The 14,700-nt window shown below is 45.0% G+C and overlaps 1 protein-coding gene and 1 long non-coding RNA gene across 2 annotated transcripts in view; both read left to right on the top strand.

The window, feature by feature from the left end:
* LOC128889414 (E3 ubiquitin-protein ligase MYLIP) overlaps window positions 1-14,700 on the top strand; it is a 92,364-nt gene that overhangs the window by 11,722 nt on the left and 65,942 nt on the right. The window lies entirely within an intron of this gene.
* Window positions 12,081-14,700, top strand: part of LOC128889450 (uncharacterized) — a 34,894-nt gene continuing 32,274 nt past the window's right edge. The window contains exon 1 of the long non-coding RNA XR_008460446.1: window positions 12,081-12,524. This is a non-coding gene — a long non-coding RNA (uncharacterized LOC128889450). The remainder of the gene's footprint in view (window positions 12,525-14,700) is intronic.

The raw sequence follows: 14,700 nt of genomic DNA, 5'->3' as shown, positions 1-14,700 counted from the left end.
CAATGACCCACTTATTAACACTGCGAATAATCAAGTCGCGGAAAATCGACGAAGTAGAGAAGTTTTTCCTTTTTCCTCGCGCGCTCTGACGGTAAATTAAATTCTCGACCAGCCGAAGTTGGAACGAAGTTTGCGAAGAAAGATGAAAGATTACCGTAGAAAACTGAGAAAACCCGAGGATTTTAGCGCCGAGCGTTTAGTCGGTGCATCAGTTTCCCTAGTTGGAAGTGGACTCCGTTTCGGTAATCAGGGAAAATTCTAACGCCATTGCTCGATTACAGGGACGGGGAGGGCGACGGGCGAGAAAAGCCGAAGTAAAGAGGGACACAGTAATATCTGGGTTACAGGACGGATGAAACGTTAGCAGTGATTGGATTCTTGACGACCGAAACGGAAATTGGGTGAAATACGTTAAATTGGAAGAGACGTGGCAGACGGAAATGAAAAGATCCTCATCACCTGGAACCGGAGGACTCTGTACTCGTGCTTCCTCCGCTCGACTGAACCTACCCGCAAATTAGAAGCCCCTGTTCCCTAATTTTTCAATTTCGACTCCTTTCACGCGTGGTAGGAAAGCCTAGCGCTGCGATATTCACCTTTGAAAAGTTTTTCATTTAATATTTTTCAAGGGTTTCCCAGAGTGATTAAAAAGTATATTTTCCACGATTGATCGAATATAGTCGACGTTCAGCACATCTTCAGGAGTGCATTTCCTTTTCTGATATTCCTAACATAAGCTACGAGAATTATAATCCTGGAAAGGCTATAAAGATAGCCGACTATTCGAACCGTACTCTTCGACTATTGGTATCACGGAATCGTTTCAATATTCGAATAATGCAAAAATTCAGACTATTCTCAAGCCTGCTAGCGGAAAGCGCAATTTCGCATTGGATCTGAAAAATTGCGATGCCTCGCGCATCGAATCGATCTTTTTTTCCAATTTTGCGTGGGTTGTCTCGATGCAACGAGTATCCCGGACGATCTTAATTGCGATCGATGGCAAACAAAAACTGCAAAAATCCCCGATCGTTTCCCGATAGACAGGCGTGCTCGAAATACGTCACGTTGGGAATTAACGTCGGCGGTTTCAACGTTCAACCGCGCGCACTGTAATTCAAATTTTTCTGCTCAACGCGGCATCGTGTTGTTTCAGGGACGAAAATAGCAACGATCGCGAAACACGTGCAATGTTTCGCGACCTGTGCGAACGAGCACGAAATTTTACGGAATTGGACTATACAGAGGTTCGATGTTTTCTTTCTGTTTATTACACTTTGTTGCACTTTATGGGAGTGTGAAACTGTAAAATTGGAGAATTTGGTTTCCCCTAAGTTTTCTTTGTTTGTGCAAAGGCGTGTGTGATGCGAGAAAAGTAACAGCGTGACAACAACTTTCTAACTTTTTTTTTCCTATAAATTCAATTTAAATTTCCTCAACGCGTCGAAACAAAAATTAACGAGTTCAAAGCTTGCCGTAAAGGCTGCCCGTCGAGCGTGTCCCGATAATTAGTTTATGCACGTACGAGTAACCAAAAAATAAGTTCTTTTCCGAGAGGATAAAATGAAATTCACGCAACAGCGAACAGTAGGGTTAAGGGTGGCAATTACGCGAGGCTGTCGTTTAAATCCCCGCTAGCTGACTCGGTTTCCATGAAACGGTATAACCGCGGTCGGCTCTCTTCGCTCGGCGGATCTCGCGCATTTTTCTGCTGATTTAAAGGCTGCATTTAAAACGCTTCATTACACCGCGAGACTATGCGCGAAGGGCTGCCGTGGATTATGCATCGCTCATTTGCTCCGGAATATGGCAGCGATTTGAAACAGAGCTGGACGAAAACGAGCGCAGCTGTGCTCTCGCCTATTCTCATTGCATATACATATATACATCTCTCCGCAGCATCCTTTCGAATCGAGGTTCGCTTCGTCTAGCACTCTTCCTCCTTTCTTTGCAATATAACCTGACAATACTTTGCAAGTCCGCAATCTCGGCGCATTACGCAGTACACTGAACCGCGCCATGAAATTCATCGACTGTTTTAGGTACTTTTTAGACGTTTTTCCAACTTGGAAACTTGGTTGCACTATCCCGATACGGACTTGTGTTTCCCACCCCCTTCACTCTTTGTTCTCGCTCATCGGTGCTATAATCGACGGTGATAAATCGGTGACGATAAAAATATGTGGATAACAATAGGCACAGGTGACCAAGGAGAGTAGTAAAAATAAAATTGCTGCCGGAGGGTTGAATAAACCACTCGTTTCATTCGATATGTTCTCTCATTTCTAAATGTCGGACAAAATTATACACGCTTTAAAATAAATAACATCGGAAAACATGTTTTCTCTGGGCGAATCGCGCTCAGAGAAGCACGAGATATACCCAGAGCTTTGAACAAAGAGCAGCGAGATAAACCATTCTGCGCGAGACTCGAAGGAATACGGAATTTCACGCGCATTTCATTATCGCAACGTGTTTATCGGCGCGAAGCGTCGCCGTGACAACATTTCGATCGTTATTTAATTATAATTCTACTAAATGTCGATCTCGACAGGCGTTCCGAACCGAACATAAATCACGCACGAGAGTAATCGATAATCCCTGCTCGCCAGTTCGGTCTATGGTCCACTCCAAATTTTCAAAAGCGTTTACAGCGAATCGCGTTCGTTATTCCTCCGTTGCGAAATCTGGAATAATTAGTCTGCAGCTTTTACGCGTTTATAGCGCACACGGATACGGGAAACGAATGCAAAACGTACGCAGAACGGGCGCAGTTGTGCAATATAAAATACAAGTATTATGAAATTAATTTATGAGATATTTGTCCATGCTCGTTTTTAGTGTGTTTTTCATATCAGTGTATGATATAAGCGTCCCTTTGGAGTCTACGAGTGTACGGCCGGAACGTGTGAAATATATTTCATAAATTCTTCGTGAATTCTTCATTCTTCTTCAACGTACGAAGACTTTTATAAGAAGCACCGCTAAGTTTCGAATGAAACAGTCGCGATGTGTTCTCGTGTACTATCTTTTATAGTCGCTAATAACCTTTGCAGCCGATGTGACTTTACAGTTTACACGCCCGATAAGAAGAAAAAGTTTTCCCAAATGGGAGATTTACAGACGCTGTCATAAGCGGGAGAAGTTGGTGATAAGCGAGGGAAACGTTCTGCCCCGTTTATCTAGTTTCTCCTCGAGAGACGAATTCAATAAAAATCGACACACTTTGCTCGCGGAGCGCAGATTACAATGAAAAAGAATCGCGTTGTTGGCCAAGTTGTCGCATCCACGGTGAATCCAGAAACCGTATAAAGAGGGAATTGTTTTTAGTTTTATCAGTCCAGCGAAACCGGCGCTGCGGCTTAAAAAGTTTCAATGCTAACGAATGGTCCACCGGAGGACCGTCACTCTCTCGTTCCCGATTCTCTAGTTTCGTCGTATTTTCCTTCTTCGGTTGCTTCAGGACTCGCCTATCGGTTCCTTTTTACGGGGGACACAGACGCAGCAATAAAGCCTTGCTTCTTCCAACGTCGTATTTATCCTCGTTTCTTTCTCGAGCGTCTACAGTCGAGCACTTTTTCCTCGTCGCCGATATATTCGCAACGAAATTACTCGAACGATGAAATTTATGATTATTCTGGGGCTCTAAAAACAACTTTTCAGTCGCGGCATATTTTAAAGTCTACAGTAGGTTGAAATATAATACGATTCTGCGCCCCAGGAAGTGGTGTTCATGGTTTTAACACGTTACACACGCGTTTTCGTTGTTTTGATCTTCGTGTTTTAGAATAATTCTCAGTTTTTCAAAGCCTTTAACGCACAGAATATTTTTATTCTCGCGCTCGAGACCATCCAGGCTACAAATTAAATGCTCTTTGAATATGATAGGGTACTATGTAGAATAGTAGGAGCACCGGACTGGAATAAAATGTCTCATTTACGAACTGAACCGGAGTTCTCGCCACTTTGTTGATCTATAATCGTACACGCGATCGACCTAGTTCGAAATCCTAACACAACCCGGAATATTAATGCATTTGTCGTGTAGCGACTGCGTAAAGGGAGATGAATACCTCTCGACGCTTGAAAGGGAAACTATTAAGTTCAAATTGTGGAAATTTCGGGTAAACTGTCGGGTTGCTTAACCGATGTTATCTTCACCGTTGCTATTTAAAGCAATAAACGTCCGGAATCTGGACTTAACGTAGTTCGCCTCTGAGGTGCTCGGTGTATTCTCGGAGCTCGCTAAGAAGCAGAGGAGCAGCATCAAGATTTCGAAGGCGTTTTCAACAGATACTCGAGGCGCTTCCAGACCTCCTCGAGAATCTTTTCCGCCAGTGGGCGTTGTCTCGTGAAAAGAAAAGAATAAACGAGGTTAAACATTCTCTACGACTGCGTCAGTGGTTTCGTTTCTGACAAAAGGCTACCAGAAGCTGCGTGTTATTATTTACGTGTGTTCATATTTTACTCGGAGCGAGACGGAGGAGTGGACCATTTCGAAAAAATTCTCGACGCTGCTTACTAAACGGAAATTAAAGCTCCTGCTTTCGCGAGACGAGAAGTTTGGATTTTTCTCCTTTTTGTTTCATGTTCGTACGACGTGACCGAAAGTTTCGCATCTATTATCTTGTTAAAATTTCTTTTTTAATTAAAAGGAACGCCTTCGTTTAGCAGTGTTGTTCTTCTTTTGATCGTAAATTCTGTTGTAGAACTACGTCGTAGTGAACTTCCACGAGAAAGGATTCTGGACTAGATCGCGTTAATCTGCAATTGAAATACTCGCGAATTTAAGAAACGCTGAAAACCGCCGCGCTGGATATTAGATGGCGCATTCAGGAAGATGGTCATCTGGTTGCCAGCGCGGAAAATAAGTCGCCTTTTTAACGAACGAATGGAAAAGGCGAGGGTAAAAAAGGAGATTAGGTGGAAAAAGACCGCGGACGGAGGATGAAATTTTAATTGAAATGTCTACGGCCAAATATGACTTGCAAGTTGCAAATTACGAGGTCCGTGCGACGTGGATTACAACGTTGGCGGATGTCCAATATTGCGTGCGTGACGCAAATTACAACAGGCTTAGTTTGCGTAATTTTCTTCAACCTACATTAACATTTCTACGTGCAGTTTGATACCGCGAAATGAAATCACATTGTTTGGCGGTTTGCACTCCACTTTCAAAGACAGTAAAAAATATTACAGCTCTATGTGGTTTTCTCAGACCTTCTTCCGTGATTAGGTCGTAACCTGGCTTTATTTGCCCTCGGTTTATAGATCTCACATTTCATCTCGACAGGAGATGTACCTTTAATGGGTGTCGCTTTCCAACGCGCAACATTCAGAAATCACCAGCTTGCTGTAGTATGCCTATTTTGTATTGTCTTCCAAGTGGAATGACTAATTAATAAACACGTAACTTGCAATTGAGTTAACGTTTCTCCACCGAGTTTAACGTTTTCCATTTCTCGCGTACCGTTTGCCAGCACCTGGAAACGTGCAATAAGAAGGAATGGAAGGAGGAGACGTTTGGCTCGGTGGAAGTCGATTCTAGAAAGCAGTTCGATCCGCGCGGAATCGTTCGGAAACGTTATTGTAAGGAGTCGTTCGCAGGATCTCTCATACGATGTCGCGTCACAGATAAGCAAGGGTTATAGATGGACGTAGATATCGACGCGGCACACCGTGGTCCCGATGCGATAAGCTTCTCTCGATATCGGACAATCATCGTGGATTAGAAAGCAGCGAGTTATCGCGAAATGGCGGTTCCGTTCCAGGAACTGCGGTCCTTCTGCGCGACAACTATGTATCGTTCGCTCCAGCGAGAGCCTATCTTCGGCCTATCGCGCCTGGTACAGAAGGAACCTTGAGCAACCTGTATCGATATAGAAACTGGACCGATAAAACTCTCAGGTGTACCATAACCACACTGGTGTATTATTCTATCATCTTCTCGTAAAGATTTCGAGGATGACGCACGAGATCTATCAGCGAAATATTTCTAGAATGGAATGCTTCGTTCTTCCTTTTCGCGTTATTTTTCCTTCCTCTTCTTTCCCTGCTTTTCTATACACGACCAAGATCCTTGGAGACGCGGCAAGGGTTATTTTCAGGACCCGCATACAATTTTCTCTTATTCAAACGTCCATTACAGGTGGCAGTCGTTTCAATTGCGAGGACGCGTAAAAAGTGAATAACGTCGTCGCGACGGTTAATCGGACGGATGCTTCGATCCCAGGCTTTGTAGTTTCCCCCGATGAGCACGCAAGGAGGCCTCGATCCCATTGTTACGGCATCTCGCGTCGAAGCACGTCCGAGGCTTCGTCTTTGAAAAGCTTCTCGCGCGTCGCCCTAACTCGGACACTCGGAATTGTTGTCGAGTTTGACCCGAGGAAATGTTTCGCTGTTGGAATATTACGGTTTCACGGATAGAAGCGTTACTTGGACGCCGCGGTATCGCGTGCCGAACGCGACCGACGTCGCTATTGAATAGAAGAGGAACGCGGACTGCACTCCAGACTGCACATCCCAGTGGACGATGTAACGAATATGATTTGCAGAGGCGTTTCTTGGTTTCCCTCGGAAAGACGCGAGTCTACGCGTGATTTCGAGGTGCTCGCGGTGGTAGCCACATGGAGGTGAACGCATGCTTGGATTGGAGGGCCCCGAACTGATCATCGGATCCTAGGACAGAGTTTTGACGCTTCAGTCGACCGCCGGGGTACATCAATCCAACCCCCTAGCACCACGTTGAAGAATTCTGGAGAGTTGAAAGATCTGTGGCGTCGGTTGCTAGATCTTCAGAGCGAGGAATGCTTTTAAAACCAAGATAACTGCGAGGCTCGGGTACTTAAGCTTTCCCAGTTCAACTCCTCGCAAACCAGTGCACACATGCAGTAAAGCACGTACGTACGTCCTATATCCTCGAATACGAAGATAAGAGTACCTACGTAAAAACGACTTTAAGGCTTCAACCGAAAGGATCGACAGTTCGCCGATACGGTTGCGCCACGGAAGTCGCCGAAGGTCCTAGAAATCCTTTCCTAACATCGTTCGACCGAGGCTACGCACACACTCGCATACATTCGTCCCCTATCGCGGACGTGGAACGTGGTCCACGGCAGGAAACTCTATAGGAAGCTCATGGAGGATCATAAAGCGTATTCAGGACCAGTTCAGCCTGCGGGGAATGGCCTTAATGCAGCCCACACTTCTCCGCCTTTCCTCTTTCTCCTCGGGATGCATAAGTAACGTCCGATCCGACGTTGACCGTGCAGACTTCCGCGTTTACACGTAGTACACGTTCGAAGGTAAATACGAGCACTGTCCGTTCGGAGACACGCATACGAGTATGCTCGCCGTAGTATGCTTACGTCGACGTTTACGCCGCGGAACGGCACGGACGTTATTATCTCTTCTATGTGGATCGGAGGAGGTACAGAGTTACCCGTAACCGTATGTTTTACTTGTACGCGTCTCCCGTTAAAGTAGAAGAGGTCGCGATACCATTACCAGCGGAACTTTATACCGTGACTTTGGCCATCGAGGTTATCTCGCTGTGGAATTTCCGCACCTATGGAACGTCGTTTAAGTTGATAGCCCTCGTGTCTCGTCCGACCCGATTAAAGTATTATGGCGATGTATTGTACGCGTTTCTTAATTGAAATACATTCCAGATTGCGCAAAAAACGTTTCAGGTTATGTAAAATATATCTCGAATGTGCATCGAGACATATATTTTAATTACTAAACATTCGCATTGTGCGCATACAAAAGCGTGGCGGTAGTCAGAGGCCGGTGTTCCATCTAACTTCCGAGTTAGCAAACGCGAACAAACCGAAACAATTAAGGCAAAACAAACAAAGCGATATGTGAAACAATGAAACGATAAAACGCTAAGCTCGGTTTTTTTTTTTTTGTAATTCTTCGATATCCATCGCTATTTTGAAACGAAATTAAGGGTTTGGACTATCGAGAAGGGATAAGGTCCGATAGATAGCACTTGTGGTGTCCGCAATGGAAACTCAGTGTAGTTATTTACCGGACGGGTAGTGTGTACGCTCCTCTAACGGACTCGCGCTGAAACTTTGATAGCTGGATATTCGGCGAATTAACCGTCGGTTCGTTGAATCGTGTCGGGGCAAGCCCAACACGGGGAAACAAAGTTCAAAAAACAACGATGGAGATGACGTAAGTTTTAAACTCGCTTACGCAGCCAGGCTTCTCGAGCGCGCGGTCAAAGCTCCGTCTCCGTGGAACGAGCCTAACTTTGGCGATCCTAAATTTTCTGTTTACGAGTTGGAATGTATTAAGCAGAGTTCTGGTTTGTTGCTCCGGGAGCATGTGTTGCGGAAACAAATAATCGTATCAGGGTTTACTAAAATTCAAATCTTGGAAGGCATTCAAACTCAAATTTTTCAACGCTTTCATCCACCATTGGGTTTGCCTAATGAAAGTTTGGTCTACGTTCCCGGCGCAATTGTCGTAATGGAAGAAGGCTATAGCTTTCAAAATCTTCGAGTATCTCCGTAAAATATCAAGGATGCCATTGGAGATCTCGATATCGTGTAACAGAAAGTGTAGTTTTCTCGCGAACAAACATGAATACTACTTTGATTCGACCCGGGTGTCCCAGGGACGCGAGCCCCAAAAGTTGCGGGCGTCTCTGAATAGGTGCAGCGACGTGCGCGTTACACCGCCCCCAGAGATTTGCAAGAAACGCCCGCGAAGTTGCGCATCGCCGCGATATGGTGGTCGCATCCTCGCAACATCGCCCGCATTGCTGCTGCACCGCGGCATTATTATCTCTTCTAGGGACGCCTGCTGCTGAAACGTATGGTATATCATCCGCGGAACGCCCACTCTGCGTTTGCCATCGAACAGATACCAACAACAACCCACCATGCCAAACGAAGCGGAAGATATACGACGCGGCTCGATCGCTTCTCCCTCGACGACTACACGTGTTTCGCGAATTTTTACGGATTCCTCGACCTAGATTTACAGTGTCATTTTTTTTTTCCATTGGAATTGTCTTTACATATTATGTATCTACCAACTGCGAGCTGCGGGTCACAGGTTGGAGGATGGGACGCGGAGATACCGGCCACTGAACGCGATCGAAAAGCATTTCCTTGGAAAAGCAAGTTCTCGAGATGATATTTAGAAAAATTGTATTTTTATACAATCTCCGACTTTAGTATCCGTACAACCGAATGTTTCTACTACCACTGTACTCTTTCTCGCCAAATCGGACTATTCCACCAGAGAGTTCGAACGATATCGAGGCAATTTCGCGAACCGAACGCCAGGGGTGCCATTCGCGCGTATTCTATCTGGAAAGATTAACACTGTATTTTCTCCCCGAACGCGTTGAAGCCGTCGTTCCGCGAGATTGTGTCTGTAAAATCCGTGAATTCGAAGTAAACGCGTACAATTGGGAGCGAATACACACGGCGGACAGCACGGTTTCATTCTGAGCAAGTGCTCGAGCACGGGGAGAGCCTTTGGACTCGGGTGTCCGAACAATATTTACTCGGCTGGAATCGCGGACAGTTGGTTTTTACGTCGAGTGGATTTTCCAACCAGAAGAAAAGACGGTTTTGCTTTCGGGACAGAGACAGAGGGAGAGAAGGCGAGTGGTTTCTCTTCGTTCACGGAGAAAATCGAGTTATACGGTAATAGGTTCCAACCGTGTTTCTCTTTCCACTCTTCCATCCTCGCTGTTTTTCCCTGTCCGTCCGATCCGCGCCGAGCTTCGCCTCTCCTCGAGGCACGGGATATACGAGACGCTGAAGATACTTCTATGAACGTTAGCCAGGTGCTCCATCGGGATCTGCGATTCTTCTTCATTTCGTTTCGACAGTGACGAAGCTTCTTCTGTTTCGACGGTAACTATTTGTCTCGCGCGCAGAGAATACTGCTGGGTTATACTTCTTCCGTTATGATCAGTTTGCTGTTCCTCTGCGCTTGATAGGAAAGGTGCGAGTCAGAATTATATCTTCTTCTATTTTTACTTTTAATTAATAATTCGTCGCGTACAAGTTTCATCGCGTATTCCAACAACGCGTCCGATCATTACCCATAGTTTCTACTTGGGTTCGTCATTGTCAACGTCGGTTGTGGTTATGCGGTATTACTCATCTACTTGCTATTTATCTTACCATCGTCTAACCAACGACATTATAGTGGTTAATTATATAATAAACTAAGTTTATCCATGTAACGCGAGAAATAATTTTCCTTTTAAAATCGCGCAGAAATATATACACGTATAATATCCGATTTTCCACACAGGATTGTACTCATGCGACCAGATCCGAATTCGACAACTTTCCCTTCATTGTTAACGAACCAAAGGGTGTAGGTTAGCTCTTCGACAACTGATCCGTTCATTGACCCCTCGCGAAATCGTAAAAGCGTACGATGAGTTTGGGTTTACAGCGAAACTAATCGATGCGCGTTACATTCGGCAGTTGGTGGCTCTTGGTACAATCTGGTTATTGAGATACAGGACGCGTATGTGGCGGAATAAAGCCCTCGACGGCAATAGGTTAATCCATGCAAATGTAACTTCCTGCCGACTGTAATCCGGGCGCAAATGTCGGATAAACGTTATTGCAGTCTGGCCAGGAGTTTTATTCGAGGGATTGCGATTTTTGCTTCGCTGATTTCGTCGACTGCCTTCTTTAAATTTGTGTTCGTTACTTGCGAAAATACTTTATTCGGTGACGGGTTTGATTTCTGTTGGACGAGGAAGTATCGAAGGTCCGTAATTTTGTATTCGTCTGAGAATTCTTGCCTCTGCTTGACGTTATCAGTGAAAAACAACACGATGGTAGACGTCGAGAAACACAGAGCAGGCTGTAAAGCACGCAGGTCGATAGTGCTAGTCTGATAAGTTGAACGTTAATGGACCCTTTTACAACGCATCGTAATGGTTACATTAGACACAACCGATTCGACAAGCGTGTCCCATGTACGTGCTTCGATACGAACATAACGGGTCTGACTCCAAGGGAACATTTTTATAGATGTCGAATGGCGATTTCAATTCTTGTTTGTCCATTCTGAAATCGCCAACACACTCAGCTCGACGATGCATCTCACGATGATTCCAATCATGGTCGTCGAGGAACGAGAAATGAAAGTCTATCGGTCGATCGACTGTAGCGGCACTCGTTCATATCTCCGTTGGCAATTTACATCGATTGACGGAAATTTTTTTGCCCAACGAGCGTCCAACCGAGTGAATTGCCTCGTTAAGCTCGTCCGTTGCTCGTCGCAAGGTTGCCAGTAAATAAGCGGAACCTTTTAATCCCGACAATGAAGCTTTTGCATCTGGGGCATCGTTCGAGCTGTCGTCGATCAAACAAAACTCTTCTGCCTGTATGACGGTGTTGGCGAAAACGTAATTCACGATCAGAATTGCTGAGAAATCTTTAACAACTAGCGAACAGTGTAGGTATAGCGATACCAAGTGTACAAATTACGTTCGTTAGAAAACTATCTCTATTTTAGCTACGAGGTTTTAAAAGAAATCTTTAATTAGAAGAGGAAAAATCACAGTATTAGTAAATCCGTCTAATGAAACAATCCCGGTAATCATCGTACGACTAATCGCAAAGTAATGGTCGACCCTGGCTGCTGATAAGCGCGATCAAAGGAAACGATTGAAGCTGGCTGCTCGGTTTTATACCGCGTAACACATCCTGGCCTTTGCGGGGGAGAATGCTCGCCTGCTAATTGCGGTCGAGACTTTTCCGTTAATCGCGCGGTTCCCTCATTAACGCTGCGTGTTGTCCAGATTGCAGCAGGCAATTGCCCACTCGGGAACTTCTGGAAGCTGGAAACGACACGGATCGAGGTCTCTGGTAAACGTATGTCGATAAATGCGTTCTGGTTGCTCTGACGTTGATTGTTCGCCAGGAAGTCGATGCAAAAAGTCGCTGCATCTCTCTCTCTCTCTCTCTCTCTCTCTCTCTCTCTCTCTCTCTCTCTTCTTTCGAAGAATCCTAACTAAAGCTTATATATAGCAATTTTTAATATTACTGTTAAATGATGACGATAATCAACGTTAGTGATTATATAATCAGGTGTTGAAGTAAACGAAAAATGTAGAAATATCTCTGCCGTAAACCGTGCCGCGTGCCAACAAAAATCTGCCGCGCGCCAGAAGTGGCACGCGTGCCATTTATCTACCCCGAGGAACGTCCGCGAAGCGTTATGCCAGTCGCGAAAATCGACGATTCGAGTTTCAATCGCGCGACACGATTTCGTGGATCGTGCCTTTGACGTTTTGGGGGAAGAAGGTACGCGTGGATGGCGAAACGTGTCGCAGAGATGGGATATCGAGAGCGAAGGGAGAATACGTTGGACGCGGAATGCCATTTCCTTCGATGAAATCGAAATAGGAATAGCGAAGAAATGTGCTGGTACGATAGATATTGCGGCTCCTTTCGCGGTCGTTCTCAGCAGACGCGTGCACACAGCACACGCGCTGCCGATTTGAAAAATGTATCATTCCGTAGGTAAGCGTGAAGATGAAACCGTGTGTTACCTGTTCCCCTTATTTCTTTGTTACTTTTCCCGCCTCTTTGTTGAAAACCCAGTCGTTGGCATTCGATTCGCGCGTGAAAGCTTCATTAGTCCGCATTGAAGCGGCGAAGGAGGGATGCAATTTACTGAATGGCGATAATTTAGTTTTCGGTTAAGGACAAACAATAGCAAACATCGGTGGACACTGTTACACGTTTAGCGGGGCTCGGTTTAACCTCCAGGGTTCTGAATTTTTTAGATGTCTGTCCTTCATACGCCATGTTTAATATACGCGATCGAATTAAAATATTCCACATGCGTGATAAGTTTAAAATAAGACTAGGAAAAAGAAAAATATCAGAGATAACCAATTTATCCCAAGAAATAATCGTTCCGTTTGAAAAAACAATCTTAAAGTTCAAGTAGAATCCAATCTACAGCGTGCTTGGATGGGTCAAAGTCGACGAACGGTGCTGATCTCGAATCCGTAACGCGAATTCTATTTCCATAGGAGGTATATCCATGAGGTATCGCGTTTTATAGATACGGCCAGCGAGCGTCGGCATCGAATAATTCGAATCTAAATCCAGTTTCGGTTAACCATACGGGTACCACAGTTACCCGTCGGTTTCGTCGATGAAAACGTAATTACGTACTTTGACGGGGTTGCAAAGACGGGGGACGAGCAATTTAATTATACCCGCGTCGGTAACAACGGAGACAACGGAGACGAAGTCGAAGTCGAAGTTTATCGTAAAAGGGTCACGAGAAACAAGTACGAAGAGTATTCATTACAGTTACATGAAAATTTTAAATTACGAGCTCAACCATATATATATACAAACATACACAGTCCTAATGATGACTCGAATTCAAGATAATAATTCGACACTGGCAAGCATCATTCTACGCGGTACAAATGTATTCCGTATCCGGCTGCCAACGCTTCACTCCTCGAGAAAATGGACCAAGAACACGGTAGAAAATTTGTGGCGGTCGATTGTTGCGAACTTGAGAGCAGCGTATTGCTGTTCGACAGTATGCAATTGTGTTACGTTACAAATGGCCTTAACTCGCGCTATACTTTCCGTACTGGCGACATTCCAGGCGCCGGCGAATCGGTAGCCGAGATTAGTTCCTAGTCTTGACACGAAGCACAATAGAAACGGTGACATACAGCGCAGCCATTATGGTGCCGTGCTGTCTGAATACGCCCGATACGTGCCATCGATCGTTTTAAATTCTCGATCGAGAGTTGAACGTCGCGCGAACCAGGCATTACACCTTCGTCGTGGAAAATTAACTCGAGGATAATACACTGAAAGGAAAAGCTCTGAAATATGAACAAATTGTACTGGTCACGATGGGAAGAAAGTGATCGAACCACCCTTGATTGATTAAGCAAAACCGCGATTGATTTAACAGAAGTCTCTTTGAATACTCGTCGAGGTATAAATTAAACAGTGAAAGCGGTATTTTGAAGTGGTTTCAGCCGAGAAAAAATCCTCGAGTGGTTGGTATAGCGCCACTTGGTTCTCCGTTTGAATCGTCGGGAGTTTTCTTTTTCTTCGGAGGCGGATCGTTTCCGTCGCAACGATTGCACAAGCGGAAACGGAATGAAAAGCAAATTCTAATTTTCCCCGTTACGGTTTATCTGGACTAATTACGCGAATGGCTTAACGAACTCGCTTTATGCTTCCATAAAGGAGGATGGCATGAATACCTCTTGCCATCGCGCGAGCGTTGCTTGTAGTTATTTTCTTGCGACGCGAGGACGAACATAAAACTGGACGAGATTTCAAGGAACGCAAGAAGACGGAAAAGATTACGGGCCTCGGGAAATTGCTTTTGAAATTACACCGGTGAAATTTTAACGTTCGTCGACGTGTAGATGATTCGAAAGCTGAAGCAAACACGCGGGGATGTCCGCGTTGTCAGACGGGAGAAGATAAATCGTTTCCTGGTCGATGTGGAGTTCTATTGTCCATCGTTTTTAATCCTCGGGGATTTGAAGGCACCCCGCTGGCCAAGGACGAGATTATTATTTGAGTAAAAATATTGGCTAACGAAACTGAGGTAAACAACTCGTTATTCATTACGCGTTGGGTAGTAAATAGAAGATACAATTTACTGTGCTCTTTACAAGTTGACGTGGAAGATGAATGACTT

Source organism: Hylaeus anthracinus, unplaced genomic scaffold, assembly GCF_026225885.1.
Source record: "Hylaeus anthracinus isolate JK02 unplaced genomic scaffold, UHH_iyHylAnth1.0_haploid 11997, whole genome shotgun sequence".
Lineage (NCBI taxonomy): Eukaryota > Metazoa > Arthropoda > Insecta > Hymenoptera > Colletidae > Hylaeus > Hylaeus anthracinus.
Note: the sequence above shows the minus strand (reverse complement) of the source record. Positions and strands in the feature narration are given on the sequence as shown.